The 15,042-nt window shown below is 39.8% G+C and overlaps 1 protein-coding gene across 3 annotated transcripts in view; it reads left to right on the top strand.

The window, feature by feature from the left end:
- TSEN2 (tRNA splicing endonuclease subunit 2) overlaps nt 1-15,042 on the top strand; it is a 603,350-nt gene that overhangs the window by 238,591 nt on the left and 349,717 nt on the right. The gene's annotated exons all lie outside the window — the stretch shown is intronic.

The raw sequence follows: 15,042 nt of genomic DNA, 5'->3' as shown, positions 1-15,042 counted from the left end.
GTAAAAATTGTAATTTAAGAATTGTAGTGCAACTTCAGAATTGTGTGTATAAATTAGGGGGAAAGAATCTGTCCCTTGTTGGGTAATCTAGAAGTTTTGCTTTTCTGTCTTTTTTCATCTTAGAATGTGAACATGAAGACAGATTTTCTATTAAAAATGAAATTTTCATTCTTTTATTTGCGTTTTAATATTACTATAATTCTGTTATTACCAGGTAAGATTCTGTAATTCCATTTTAAAAACACTTTGGAGAGTGCTTTCTGGTACTTCATCCTGGTATAAGATCCAGGTTATATAGATATAAAGACTTCTCTGACCACACTAGAAGCTTCCAGGGAAGAATATCCTAAACACAAAGCCAAACTGCAAAGCCTAGATTTTTTTTAACAACTAGAAACATGTATCTCTTAAGGACACACCTCAAGGTTAGGTTAGAAAATTACTTGGGTTAGGAGACTTCAAATTTACCATGAATTATATATCTACAATATTTTAAGTTACTGGCATGAAAGTTACTCTAAAGAGGACAAATATTACTGAATATTAGAAACCAGAAGTTTGCTTTTTCCTTAAGTTCAGTGTGTAAGTTCCAGACAATGCCAACTACTATACCACTGTCCAGAGGCAGAGAACCACTAGCACAGAGGTTAGACTATGGTGGGAAATGTGCTCACCCTTAATTTGGAAGTATTTATTCCTTTTAAGAGTGAGCAAACGGATTTTAAATAAGGCAGAAGCATGGGGGTTTTGGAGAAGGCTGTTTTCCCACAGCCATTACTTAGTAGGAATTCTGATATGTAAAGCAGCTTGTGACTAGTTCTGAGTAACTATTAGAATTTGGTTTGTAAAACTATCCTCAGCATATGAACTTGAACAAGAAGTTGCTCTTCTCTTTCCAAACAGGAATGTTGGGCAATGGCCATAACACTTGGCTTTTGTTTGCCCCAGATATGAGGGGCAGTGGAGCTATCAGCTTTACTTACCTGTGTCCTTACTCCCAAGAAGGTGTTGCCATAAAAGGTCCTTTTGTTAGAGTATGCATTACTGGGTGCAATGAGAGCCACCTGCAAAGGGTGCTTTGTTGTGCAGGCTATGGCACTGAAAAAGTCTTGGCCAAAGACAAGGTGCCTTGTACGGGGTCCAACAAAGGGACTGGCACTTGAGAACTTCTTAGCATGAATAGAGTTCTTGGCCTAATAGATTCATCACAGTAGCACTGTGCCTGAAAACCCACAGCCACATCCTTGAAGCCCCAGTGCTTTTTCAGTCTTCCTCTTTGGTGTTTGTTGCTTGTGTTTGTTTTTTTTCCAGCGATGCTTAGCACATACTTAATTTATTTCATTTGATGTGTCAGACAGCAAAAGCATTAAAAATCTCTTGCGTGCTAGAGTGAACGTAGTTTCCATTGTGCAATGCTTTCATTATTTTTCCAAGTATAATGTGACAAGACTCCTGTAAGGCAAAACAGAAAATAGAACATTCTCTTGATGTTGCACTACTATTTTCTGTAGGAATTTACTTTTGTGAATTCCTACACAGGTTGACAAGCCTGTAGCCCAGGCTACACAGGTCAGCAGGCAACAGTAAATATTTTGGCATGCACATGATACTCAGCTGCTCTTAACTTAGTGTGTAACAAAACCCAGCACTGTAAAACTTCAAGTAGAACTTTCACCACTCCATAAAATCCAAGGAAAAAAAAAAACATGAAGACTGAACCTGGTAAATTTAAATCATGAAGTGTTGGAACAGAGTATAGAGACACTTACGTGTTGGAGATGAACACAAAACTGCGTGTTTGAAGGTGAAGACACTAAGTTTCTGTTAGTAAACAGTTTAACAGAAGTAGAGCTATGCATACTTGGTACAAGCTCTAGATAAATACTGCATTTTCTCTGGGAAACATCAGAATAGATTATAAACTTCTGCCAGGTGAAAAAGGAAATGAAGGTCTGTCTGCCTTTTGACTTTTTGGAGTGAAAGAAGAGGCTGGCACCTCTGTCAGCTCTCAGTGTGGTTGAAATGTCTGTGTTGGAAAGAACTTGGATTAGAACCAAAGATTTTGAGATGCTACAATAGAAGATAATTAGTTCATATAATATGATCAGTTTTGTTTACATAAGTTGAAGAGTATCTTTATTCCAATTTAATACTGTCTGTAGCCTTTAGCAGTTGTAATTTTCTCCTTACCAGATGTGAGCCAATAAAAGACTCTTGCATGTGCATAGCCACAAATGTGGGTATTAAGTTTGTCACAGAAAAGCTCTTTTCTCTAAAAATGTGTAGAATGAAAAAATCCCTTTTCTTCATCAAGAGGACCCTAAGACTTCTAAAACCATTTTTTGAGAAGAATAAGAAAATATGAATACAGTAAATAACCTGAAATATTAAGACCTTCTCCAGAAACAGTGGTCTCCCTTTATACTAAGTTAGCTACTTTATGGCTGAGATCTTTAGTTTTGAGAGAGGTTTCCATACAGCTGTCCTTTATGGGGCTGTCTAAGCATTTATGTTGCCAAGTGTCTAAGTACCTGAAATCCATGCTTGGAAAATCTTTGAATCGTGAATATTTGCACCAGATGAAATGTGTGTGGTAGGAAAGAGCTGGCCATGGAGCAGGTCATTGCCCAGGCTTCTGCCTGAGGAGATAGGAGAAGGGCAGAACAAGGACTTGCAGCAGTGGTTTCCACACTGTAGCCAATTGTCACAGCCAACAGACTAATGAGTTTGTTCTGGCAATTTCCCAGCCATGTCCAATTAAAACTTTCTCTGGGCAATCCTGAAATGCTCTTCCCTGGCTTTCCTTCGCGTGTCCTTGCTGATATAAATTAAATAGTTTAAGAAGTTTCCTCATCTGTGTTTCCAAGTGACTGACAGCTATCTTCTTGTTTCGGGTCACGAATGCAGCATCTGCTGGGTCACTGGCCTGCAAGAGTGAGAGCACCAGATTTTCTTCTCAAACAGGCTGCTCAGAGTTCCTGTGTCCTCTTGAGCAAGCTGTCTGCCTGCAGCCACTGCTGCTGTTCCTTCTGTCCCCAGCACAGGTAGCTTGTTTCATGTGCACTTCTTACATGTAATTTGCAATAATAGCGAACATATCCATGTGGAGACATTAAATATCTTTATTTTTGAAATAACTGAAACTTGGATGTGCAAAATGCCTTGTATTTTACTGCATACATGTGTGTTTCACTGCTGGATTACAATGTTGTGTGGAGCTCCTGAGGAAAATCTAACTAGTTTACCTGAACACAGTGTGCTGGGCACAGTAATTAGCATTCATTATTTCTTTATGGGTAAAAACACCAGACAAAACTGTTTTGTATGTTCCTTTCACTATTGAGTCACCTGTTTTGGAGAACTGCAGCAGTACTTTTTGCCTGTACATCAAATCTGTGCTAAAAGCATAGTTGTAAGCATTTACAATCCTGCAGAGTGTGTCCTGTGGGAACAAAAAGCATGCTGCAGAATGACCCAGCTAGAGCTTTCTGGTGAGAAATTTCCTTGAAGAAAAGCCTAAAGAAATCTGTGTCTTTTTGTGCCCAAATGGTGGACATAATACAGTCAAAAAGTTGAGGATGTGGCAATAATAGCAGCAGTACCTTATTGATGCTGAAGAGTCATGCTTTTTAGCTGTGCTTTCCAAAGAACTTAAGTTAGACTCTCAGGAAGGGTTAGCTGGCTGAGGTACCAGGAGCACTACCAGATAACAATCTCACTCCAGATATTTAAGATCAATTTATAAGAAAGCTAGGGGTGGAGGGCTGGGTGGGCTTGCGTGGCTGTCCTTACCTGAGCAGTACATCCTGTAGGTTTGTACCCAGACCTTCTCCATTCACACGTTCATTAGATGAGAAAGGGAACATGAAAAGGAGCTCATTTTGCTCTCCCCAGAACTCCCCCTGTTCAAACTTCTGCTTACTCACTGGATTACCCAGAAACACTCTTCAATGGAGCCAGTGAGATGCAGCTGATTCAGTAGCCATATCAGCCTGATATCCCTGTATTTTTGGAGACAGCTCCATTACCTGGCTGCATGCTGCTGTTTTCTGCTTCAGGCATAATTTGGTTACTGCTGAAATGGGAAAGGAATGCTCTATTCTGAGCCTCTGCCCACTGCAACAGGGAAGTGAACTGGACAGATATAACCTGGCAGGCTGTATTTCTCTATTGATAGATTCTAATTTGGCTGGTAATGTAAAGTTTGTTCTAAATGCAATTACAAATTGACAAGTACAAATTTATTCTAATTGCATTTCATGAGACTACTTAATCTTCATGAAGACACTAAGTCTGTACAATGTCTTGATGTCACAAGCAGTGACGCATCAAGAGAAGGATGAAGATGGAGAACTCCAGGTCTTTCTGCTGCTCTGTGAAAAACTAAATGGGCCTAACAAGGTACTGGACCTTTTATTTTAAAATCGGTCTCCTTTGCAGGGCACTTAAAATCCTACTGTTTCATTCTGACTTTTAATGTGGAAATAACTCAAACTATTTAGAAAAATACTTGGAAAGCTTTTGTTTATCATTTGGTAGTTGAACTTCAGGTGTTCTCCCAGCAGTCCTACAGTAATTCTTGTCTTTTCCTGTGACTAAATATATTTTGGAGAGGATATGTGCGTAAGGGGAAAGATTAAAGACCTTGATGAAGCTAATACAGCAGGGTTTATAACAGATCAGTTTCAACAATTTCATTGTCATTTTTGAAAGAGCTTATTTTCACTAAGTTCAAACCTCATACAGCATGAAATCATCTTCCTAGATTGATCATTTTTATCTTCTTTATGGCTTAGCTCTAACAAGATAAGGTTTTTGAGAGCATATTACAGATACTTAGAGAAAAAATGTAGTCCTGTGAGATGGGATTCTTGTTACAAGTGTGAAGGTAGTTGTTATCAGGGATGGTTATTGCACAGAGGTGAGATGCAGTGCCAAGCCAGCACTCCCTTCACTGAAAGTTCTTACATACTTGCATTATTTAGGCATCTTCTCTGGGGCTTAATTACTCTATCTCTGGGAGTGGGATAGTGAATAGCAGCAAGAAAGCTGAGCAAACAGTTAAAAAATGGTTTCAAACAAGCTTGAGACTGGTTCTCTTGGGCCTGATTCTTACTTTTGCCAAGTTACTACTTGCCTTTTTGTCCATCTGGAACTGAGATGTAAGAACATGATGATACACTGTTAGGACCTTGAGCAGGAACTGGCAAACAAATAGATCGACTTCACAATGAATTAATGCAGCCATTTTGCCTAGACCTTAACCCACAAACAGACTAGAATGAGGAAACCAAACATGCATTTCAAGAGAGACGCTTTAAAGAAGGCTGGTTCCCCCCTGGATGGAGGGGATGTCTCCTACACTGACTGAAGGAGGCTGCTGCTTGGCCTGTGAATGCAAGTACAATCTTTTAAAAAGCTTCATTGTTTGCACTGCCTTCTATTGGCACATTTACCACAAAAAGCCCAGGACGTGTTCCTCCAGTGTCTGTTCTACTCCCCTGGGATTGGCAGAAGACAAGACTGCTTTTGGAGAAGTTATCTTAGACTTGACACTATACAAACTGTGATTTCACAGCTTCCACCTGCCTGAGTGCAGGCAGAGATCTCCATTTAGCCATAGTGTTTAGATACCTGGGCAAAAGACTAAGCTTCAGTCAGAAATACAGGCTTTGCTACTCCAACCTTCTCACAAGTAGCATAGGAGTAAGGGAATGCTGTTCTAAGTTACAGCATTTCTCTGAATCTGCAAGAGTGAAAAAAATCTAAAGAATACTCATAGAGTGTGTTTGAAAAGTACTGGATAAATACAGTAAGTCACAAGGCTCTGTGACCTTTTTTGGAAATCCTTATCACAGGAGTTACAAATTAAGGGTGTTGTTTAACTGAAGTGCTAATATTAATTCATTAGTCATAATTTGCTTGTGGCTCAAAGTTAGCATACTCCAGTAAAAAATAATAAAATGGGGTTTGTAAATTGAGATCCTACTGAATGACTTAGTATTGCTGAAATTAGGAAGATGGTTCCTTGGAACCTGGGTCACTAACCTGGCTTCACCATGTTAATGACTTCTCTGAAATGAAATATGGAAGATTTTCTTCACAGAGTGTATCCAGCACTCCTCTGTTCTGTGAGCTGAACGATCTTCTGTCTGCCCATCACCTGCAGTACTGAAGGGGGAGCAAAGTGGCAGCTTTGTGCAATGAAGGGGATGAGGTGGGATGGAAACAACGTTCTCTCTTTCATCTGACAAGCCCTGTGGCTGACAGGGAGAAGATAGTTCTGGAGGCTGAGCCAGGACTGTCTGCAGGGCTGAGAGGTTTGCAGTTTTACTGAATGGCTTATGACAGTTTAAACCTTAGAAGACAAATCCCTGTTATTTTTTTGAAGGGGACCAGCCACACTTCTGAAAGAGTGTTACAAATCTCTTTTAACTAAGTTCCTATGTGGATGTGCTGACTTTTGTGAAGGCATGTGGGAAATTATGTATTTGGATTGCAGAGTATTCAGAGCAATGGAACCAAGCATACCTTTAACTGATGGATACAATAAATTTAAATAAAAAGCTCAAGTGAAAAAAAGTAATAGTGTGACATAAGTAGCTATGATTTTTGTATGTCATGTCTTGAAACATAAATATGCTGCTTGGAGCCAGGCCTGTGAGAAGATGCAGAATGAGCATTTTGCTTCCACTGCTGGTATTCTTTGTGTATTTACTTTCTAAAGCATCAATTAGCATGTCAGCACATGGTTTTGCTCTTTGAATATAGAATGCCTAACACTGGGGATTTAAGATCTTAATTCAGTTTCCTGTTGTGTATAATCTGGAATACAGTCTCTAATGACATGATCATATTTGCTTTCTTTGCTGCACTCTTTTTTTTTTTTTTCTTCCCCTCCACCTCACTGAGAGCACAGACAGCTTGGACAAGATGAGTCAGAGCTGCTCAGTAAACACAGACTATTACATTTTTTTCTTCCAATGCTAAAAAAACTTATCTCACCTATGTCTAAGCAGACCTCTCTTTGAAAATGTAGAAGTGGTTTTCAAGAGGATTTTTAGCCTGCTATAAAAGACCAGTTGCTGGAAAACATTGAGAGCTTAAAGAAAAAAAGACTGCCTGGACAGACTGATAAAAACATTAAAAAATGGTGAGTCATACAGGCCATTAACTAAAAAAAGGCCCATGAAGAGAATATTGTTAAGACACGATTACCTTTGCATGGGTAGAAAAAAAAATCAGGCTAAAATTACTATAAAACATAGTGGTTGAAGCAAGTGATGGTGAAAATCAACAGGGAGAAAAACACCTTTGTGATCATAGGTGTTTTGTGTTAAAACAGGATGAAAACCTTTATTTAGCTTAGTCTAAACACTTATATGGTACATAATTTAAAATGCTTGAGTCTCTTTGGCATTCTTTTCCACTGGCATATGGAGTGATAAATGTGCCACAGTTTCTCAATTCTGCCCTTTACATTCTAATTAAAGGAGAACCAACCCACTCATCTGACTGTTTTCCAGAAGGAGGGATGATAAAATTTATGATAGTTTGTGAGTTGGAGCCTCCTCCCACTTTGCCTGCACAAGGCCTTAGAGAACAGATTCTATTTCATAACTATCTGGTAGAGGTAGGAATATTTTAAGAAGAGCATCTTGACATAAAATATCACAGTTTACTTCTTATCCTGAGACAGAGTAAACAAGGAAAGATTTCTTATGTTTTCTAGTAATGGTGGTATTTTGGACAAGCAAAAAAACCAGAATCCTTCTCTCAAAGGGTTATTTTGACATCTGGAGAGTCATTCCAACTGAAATGAAATTACTTTCTCAGTTTTGTTCCAGGTTTTTATATGGGAAGAGAATATTTTCATGTTCTCAAGCAAAATTCTTTACCTATCACTTCAGTTGATCATTCACTGACAAAATTGCAGAGTGGAAGGGGTCCCTGGGTGTTCTGTTTTTGCTAGCTGGTAATTGTAATTTATGAGGCTAGATTCCCATGGTCTTTCCTCTGAGTGTTGCTTCTGTTTGTATGAATTTGATGCTTCCCAGGTACAGCAGAGCATACAGAAGCCTAAACTGGTGCTAAATAAAATAGTGCTAGAATCAAAAGCAGCATAAGCAACTCTAGCAATTCACATGAAGAAAGCTATGAGAGGACAAGAGGTAATGGATTGAAGTGGAAGAGGGGAGATTTAGGTTAGATGTTCAGAGGAAATTCTGTAATGTGAGGGTGGTGAGATACTGGAACAGGTTGCCCAGGGAAGCTGTGGAAGCCCCATCCCTGGAAGTGTTCAAGGGCAGGTTGAATGGAGTCCTGAGCAACCTGGTCTAGTGGGAGGTGTATCTGCCCATACAGGGGGGTTGGAACTGTATGATTTTTGAGGTTGCTTTAACTCAAACCATTCTATGAAAACATGCCTCCTTGCTAGGGAAAGGGACTGGCACAAAGAGTATCAAACAAAACTTCATCTGAGAGAATTTTCCCAGTTGAAAGAGAATATGAGAGCATTCACATAAGTCATATCAAAAAATACGGCTTCATATGATGATCTGTAGTGAACATCTAGGCAAAGATCAGTAGAAAAAGAATTCTGTAGAGCAGGTCATCACAGAAGCTCTGGCTGGAAGGTTCTCCGGAGACCACCCAGTCTAAGCTCCTGTGCAAAGCAAGGTCCTAGGTGAGGCCAGCCATTCCTTTGTTTAGCTGACCCAAGGTCAAAGAACCCACCAGCCTTCTGGGTACCTGCTCCAGTGTTGCACTGCCTAGTGAGGAGATCTGTTAGTGTCCTGGGTGCAGGTCCCAGGCTGGGAGCTGTGGCTGCTGCCCTTGTTTTGTTACCTTACAGAATCAGGGCACTTGTGTGCCAAGTCGCTCTGCAGCCAGTTGTAAGCTTGTATCAGATGCCACCCTAGCCTCCTGTTTGCCAGGGGAACCACTGTATTTCACAGCCACCAATTGTGAAATTATCTTCTATTAAGTCATCTAATTATAGAATTGCATTTTTACTTTGTCTTCTGCAGCAAGTATTTCCTCTTGCTTTTGAATGTAACTGCTTAGTTATGTTACAGAACTCTCCTAAATTTCCCATCTCTTATCATTGCTTTTCCTGGTTGAAGAACCTCCCTGGCTTCTCACTCCTTCCCATAGGAACACTTTTTTGCTTTGGTTTGTGTGGTTTTTTTTTTTCCTTTCTCTTAATAATTTCTAATCCATCTTTTTTGGGGGGTCAGGCAGTGAGAGGTCACATTTCCCCAAAGAATGACACTATTATTAAGTAGCAGAACATCTTCTAATCTCCCAGTTTCTTCTCAGTTCTTTTCCTAATACTTTATTACATTTTGTGTGTTTCATGTTCATCTCATGTTCTTGGAGAGCTATCAGAGAATCTTCCATGTATTCTCTGAGAGGCAACAGCTCATTTTAAAGGTGCAATTGGGTAAGCAAAGTAGTCTTTCCTGTCTATGCTGTGCTTTGCACTTCTTGACATTGTCTCTCACTTCATCCTCATTGCTCGGTGACATCCTTGAAGTCTGCCTTAGATTTTAGTTCACTGGGAATCTCAGTGTTTTTCACCCTTCCTTACAGAACACATCTGCAAGTGTTGAACAGTGCCAGTCCCACAAAGTGTGCTTGGTGACATCGTGATTATTATTCCTCCTTTGTGAAAACTACCCACTTATTCCTAAGCTTTTTTATTTATTAAATAAGAAATTTATTCAATTTGCTATTCCATGCAAAGACTTTTCTTTATGTTCCAGGATAACTTATTTTTCATAAAGAGCCTTCGGTGAGATGCCAGAGGTTTGAAAAATCCCACTCTAGAACACATCAGGTGATTTTAACAAATACAGTGAGTAGTTTCTTTACAGAAGACTACAAGATTTCACTTAGTCTTCCTCTCATGGCTGTATCTTCCCTGATTAAAAGGAGTGAGCAGGTTTAAATTTAACCAACTGCATTGATAATTGTGTAAGTATTGAAACAATTTCTTTGCATCCCAAACAACTGCATTACTCAGAAGCATTTTGTTTTAAATTACTAACATTTTCCAGAGAATTTTCTGTTCTCTTGAAGTGTCTTCATCTGCTTTTTGTTTTTTCACTGGTCTGGCATAGCTGGATGGCTTGGATTATTTAAAAAAAATGTAGAATACACAGGATGAGCTCAATGGTTGGAATACAAGAGCTGTCGTTGTAGATCTTGAAGATAAACCAATTAATAAATTAGGCTCCCAAAATAAGATCTGAAACTCTTACAGAAACTGATGGAAACTAAAAGCTGAAATCTTCTAATATTTCTTCAAGTGACTTCAGTCTTCTGAGCCACCCATCCCAGAGGTATGGTCTGGCCACTTGTTGGAGTGACACTTGTGACACAAATTGACCACGATTGGAACAGTCAACATGAAAATACTTGTTCAGTTGCTGTCTGGAGAAAAGACCCAAACCCCTCACTTTGGTGGTGACACAAAAGCCCACAGAAAAAGGTAACAGGAGCTACGAATTCAGGGCATTTATTTCAACCTCTTTCTTCCAAAACCTGAGACACAAGGAACATGCCTGATCATCACCACAGCCCTGCAGGTAGGACACTCTGCAAAGCACTGCCTTTTATGATCAATGATAATTGTCAGACCACTGTTGACCAATACAGAAAAAAACCTATCATGGTGTCCAATTTAATGCATAATCCCTGATTTTACTTTGCTTCAAATACATTAGATGCTGTGCAGTGGAAGTATCTGTTACAACAAGGGAATACAGTGTTCATTGTTACAACAGAAAATTGTGGACAAGAAATGCACAACCATTTCTAATTTTGGTTGGGTCTTTTTTTACTAAAAGACAGATTAGTATCAATAGCCTCTAAATAAGCAATCCCTGATGGATTTGCCAGATGTAGGCAGCAGAAACTTGGTTTATAAATAGGTGGTGCTTATAATGCGTAATTTCTGTAACTAAAGGTTCTTAAATATTGTATTTACTAAACTTGGTTCTTACAAATTACCACGTCCCCAAGTGGCATGCAGTGTGGTAAGGAAGCTAGCAATGTAAAGTGAATCAGAAAGTGATTGATAGCAAAACATTCCAAAAACCTGAAATGTCACCCAAGCCCTGCAGACTGAGGATTCCTTCTGTGAGACCTTTCAGCTTTTTCAGTAGAGTTGTGCTCTGGTCTAAGTTATTACTCCTATCTATTAAGAGAAGCTTCCAGATGAGCCCACTGCTAGCTAAGGCTGGTTTCATGGCAGCAGGGGACCTCTGGAAACCAGGCAGGAGGTATGAAGTAATGACTTGGTGCATTATATTGGAACACAGGGAGCTTTTAATTAAAAGATGCATCAAAACCTCTGGCTAACCTGCTATTCCCACAGGTCCAAGTCAGCAGCCCTTTGGTCCTACCTGCCAATCCTTCCCCAAAACTGTACAACTTGGATGTTTAAGTGACCCAGATTCCTCATGTTTTTACCATCGTGTATTCATTAATATTTTAGTTGTGGTTTTTTTTTTTTTCCCTTTCTTTGAATACCAGCATTCTCCTCATAGCACCTGATTGCAGCTTGCTGTCCCATGAAGATGTGGGACTTGCTCATCTTTTATCAGAGGTTTAAAGAGATGGTCTAATCCAACAGTGTAAGTAGCTACAAGCTTGACTGTCTCCCATTAAGAGTTGCACAATACTGTTAGGGAGGTACAGTCTGTTCTTTTCAGCAGATAACCTGAATAAGAAGATTCTATTGTCATTGCTTGGAGGGAAAGCAGCACAAAATAAAAAAATGAGATGTTTTTGTTACAGATGTAGTTTTTGCTGCCTTCCAGATATGGTAATTGCTTAAAAAAAAACCCCAAGCAAACACAAAACTTAAAAAAACCCACAACAACCAACCAGGTGACTGTAGAGCTGAATCATAGAAGCATAGAACCACAGACTGGTTTAGGTTGGAGGGACCTTTAAGATCCTCCAGTCCCAAGCCCCTGCATGGGCAGGGACACCTCCCACCAGCCCAGGTTGCTCCAAGCCCCATCCAACCTGTCCTTCAACACTGCCAGGGATGGGGCAGCCACAGCTTCCCTGGGCAACCTGGGCCAGGGTCTCACCACCCTCACAGCAAAGATTTTCCTCCTTAAGTCTAATATAAATCTCCTCTCCCCCAGTTTTAATCCATTACCTCTTGTCCTCTCACTCCCTGCCCCAGCTTTCCTGTAGCACCTTCAGGCCCTGGAAGGTGTTCTAAGGTCTCCCTGGAGCTGAAATAAGTATTTTTTTTCTCTTAACCTAGAGGGTAGCTGAATGGAAAGGAGCAACCCTAAGCTGGCAGCAGCAAGTCCTGCCTGCAAGGACACTTCTGATGTATTTTGTCATCTCTCTGAGAAGCCCCCACTGCTCCCTCTCTGAGAGCAGCAGCCCCTCAGATGGGGGGTCACCTTGCCCCACCAGTTTTCTATTTGGTTTGCTGCAATGGGCCTTATAACAGGATACACAGTGGAAGTGAAGGTTTGGGTGTCTCTGAGGCTTTGGGTTTTTTCTGGGGGGTTGTTTTGCTTTTTAGTATAAAACAGGATCAGTGGTTTCTGTTTTATTTGCCTTGTTTGTTTGGGTTTTTATAATTTTACATGTAAATGATGGTTGTGTTGAATTTCTTCCATTGAAGAAGGTAAACAGGCACTAGAGGTTATAAATTCTATCTTTAGTAAAACATTCATGTATTCTTTAATTTGTGTAAACAATAAGTCTTCAGATGTATTCTATACATGTCTTTGAAGGCTGGCATATAATTTTCATTTGGAAAGTCTGAGAGGAAATTAAGGCTGTCTTGGAGTTTTTTTTACTTTTATTTTTTAACTAAATGGAGACATAGATCTTGCTCCCATTTCTTTTTGTCTAAGGAATTGAATGATGAGAGTTTTGAGACACTCACAGTTTGCTTCATTCCCCTACCTAACCAGCTGTTCTGCAGGGTCCATCTGTACCAGGACTGTACCAAATTCCTAGATGGTACTTTTGAGATTCCCACATGGAACAGCCGAGGTGTAAAATGAGTAGTGGTGGTTCCATGATGCTTTCCTTAACAAGAACTGAATCTGTCTCTGAGTTTTGTTGCCTCTTACTATGTGTTTGATTTCTGTAAGATGTCAGTGGTATGAGGAAAATTTATGAGAAGCAATAATGCTCCTTTACAAAGAAAAGAGAAACTTTTGTTTCTAGTAAGATCTGATGCCTTTTCCTTGAAAAATGGAGTTCGTTGCTGTTCAAACTGGTTTTGTTTGGAAATGTGTTTGTTATTAAGGTTTTTTTCCTATTTGTCTTTATTTACACCACGGGAATTTGTGACCAGCTACATGTGGTTTTATTTTGTCACTGAAAAAATTCAAAGTGTCATAGCTTGGCCTGATAGGATGGCCTGTGTTATGTGTGAAATAATTTAAAAAGAAAACATGCACTTTCTCTTTCTGACAGGGGGAAGAAAGCTTGTGTAGAATACAAATCTTGCTAATATGAATGAAGTATAACTGAAAAAATAAGTCTGAGAAACAGAATTGTACAATCCAATTTTAATGAAGAGATGACTGAACATTCCTGGTATGGTATGTGGAACATGCTACTTATTTAAGGCTTTTGGATACAAACAGCCATAGGCAAATCCATGGGTAGGATGGAAATGCTTGGGAAGGAAAGACTTGTTTTCCTCCCTCAGTCATTAAAGCTTCTGGCAATATTGACAAATAGTTGTTAAGCAGCCTGCTCACCCTGAAATTTCATCTGAGTTTTGAATCCTCAGGAAACCAGGGAATGTGTTTTTTCCTTCCCTTTGGGTATCTTGATTTTTTTTCTATGTTTCTTATGCTGGCTTCTGCAGAAATTCAGTAGGATAGAAGTAAAAATCAAATTTGTTTTCTTTTTTAAACTTCTTGACATCCATTAAGTTATCTTTTTGACATGATGAAAGGGAGTGAAAATACCTACTCTGATTGTTAATCCCTTTCTAAGCACTGCTGGTCCTCAGTGACATTGTGTCAGAGTAGGTGGAAGAGAGATCTGTAGCTCTGGCCAAGTGCAGGAGCATTTTCCAAAATAAACTCTATTTCTGTTAGAATTTTTCTAGGGAAAATGTTCTGTATGAACTCCTGGTACCCAGATCAATTTACTGTATCTCTGTGCTCTGTGAATAGGTGATAGGTGCTCTGTGAATTTGGCTAATGCTCAGTTTGGCACCTAGATGAAAGTCCTGCAATTATGGGATGGTTAAAAGAACCAAGGAAATCTAACTGAACAGTGTGCAAGCAGAAGACTGTGGAGATAGAGGCATTGTTGGTAGAGTTTCATTCACTGCCTGGGTTACAGATGTGAAAAGTTCTGGGGCACAGGGAGCATGTGAACGACTGACAGGGTTTCCCTGCCTCATGTTTTCATTTCTTTTTAAGTCTGATGTTCCACAGAACTATAGAATTGCCTTTGTTATCCTAAGGGGTGGCTCTGGTTTGGAAGTGTTTGTGGTTGCAGACCACGTCCCCTGCACTGTCATGTTTTAACTATTGGAAACTCTGTCAAGTTTGGCTGAAACTGTCCAACAGTCCCCAAACCTAAGAAGGGAAAAGGAGGCTCACCCACACATACACCTCATGGCTGCACAGCCTTCAGTTCTGGGAAGCTGAGTTGGAATATCCACATTTAATATTGACTTGATGAAATTCTTGCACACTTTTTAAAATGCCTACTTATTCATAACTTCTGTTTCCTGCTATAGTATGATAGAGCATCCACAGGTTTCATCACCATCCTCAAAGATCATTAATTTCTAGCTCAGAAGTGCATGTGTTCAGTTACTATCTCACAGGAAGAGGCTTTGAATTGGGGTCAGAGTGGGGGGAGAAAAAAAGCCCTTATTTGCTTCTGTCACTGTTGGTTGGGCACAGAAGGCCAGTCTAAAATCATGCTGCTGCTGCAGAAGTTGGATTTATTTTTTCCAAGTAGGGAGGAGTTCCATGAGCAGCCTGCAAGTTGGAGCTACTTCACTAGTATTGGGTGTTAAAA

The sequence above is a fragment of the Apus apus genome, chromosome 9 (assembly GCF_020740795.1).
Source record: "Apus apus isolate bApuApu2 chromosome 9, bApuApu2.pri.cur, whole genome shotgun sequence".
NCBI lineage: Eukaryota > Metazoa > Chordata > Aves > Apodiformes > Apodidae > Apus > Apus apus.
This window is presented reverse-complemented; position numbering and strand designations above follow the sequence as displayed.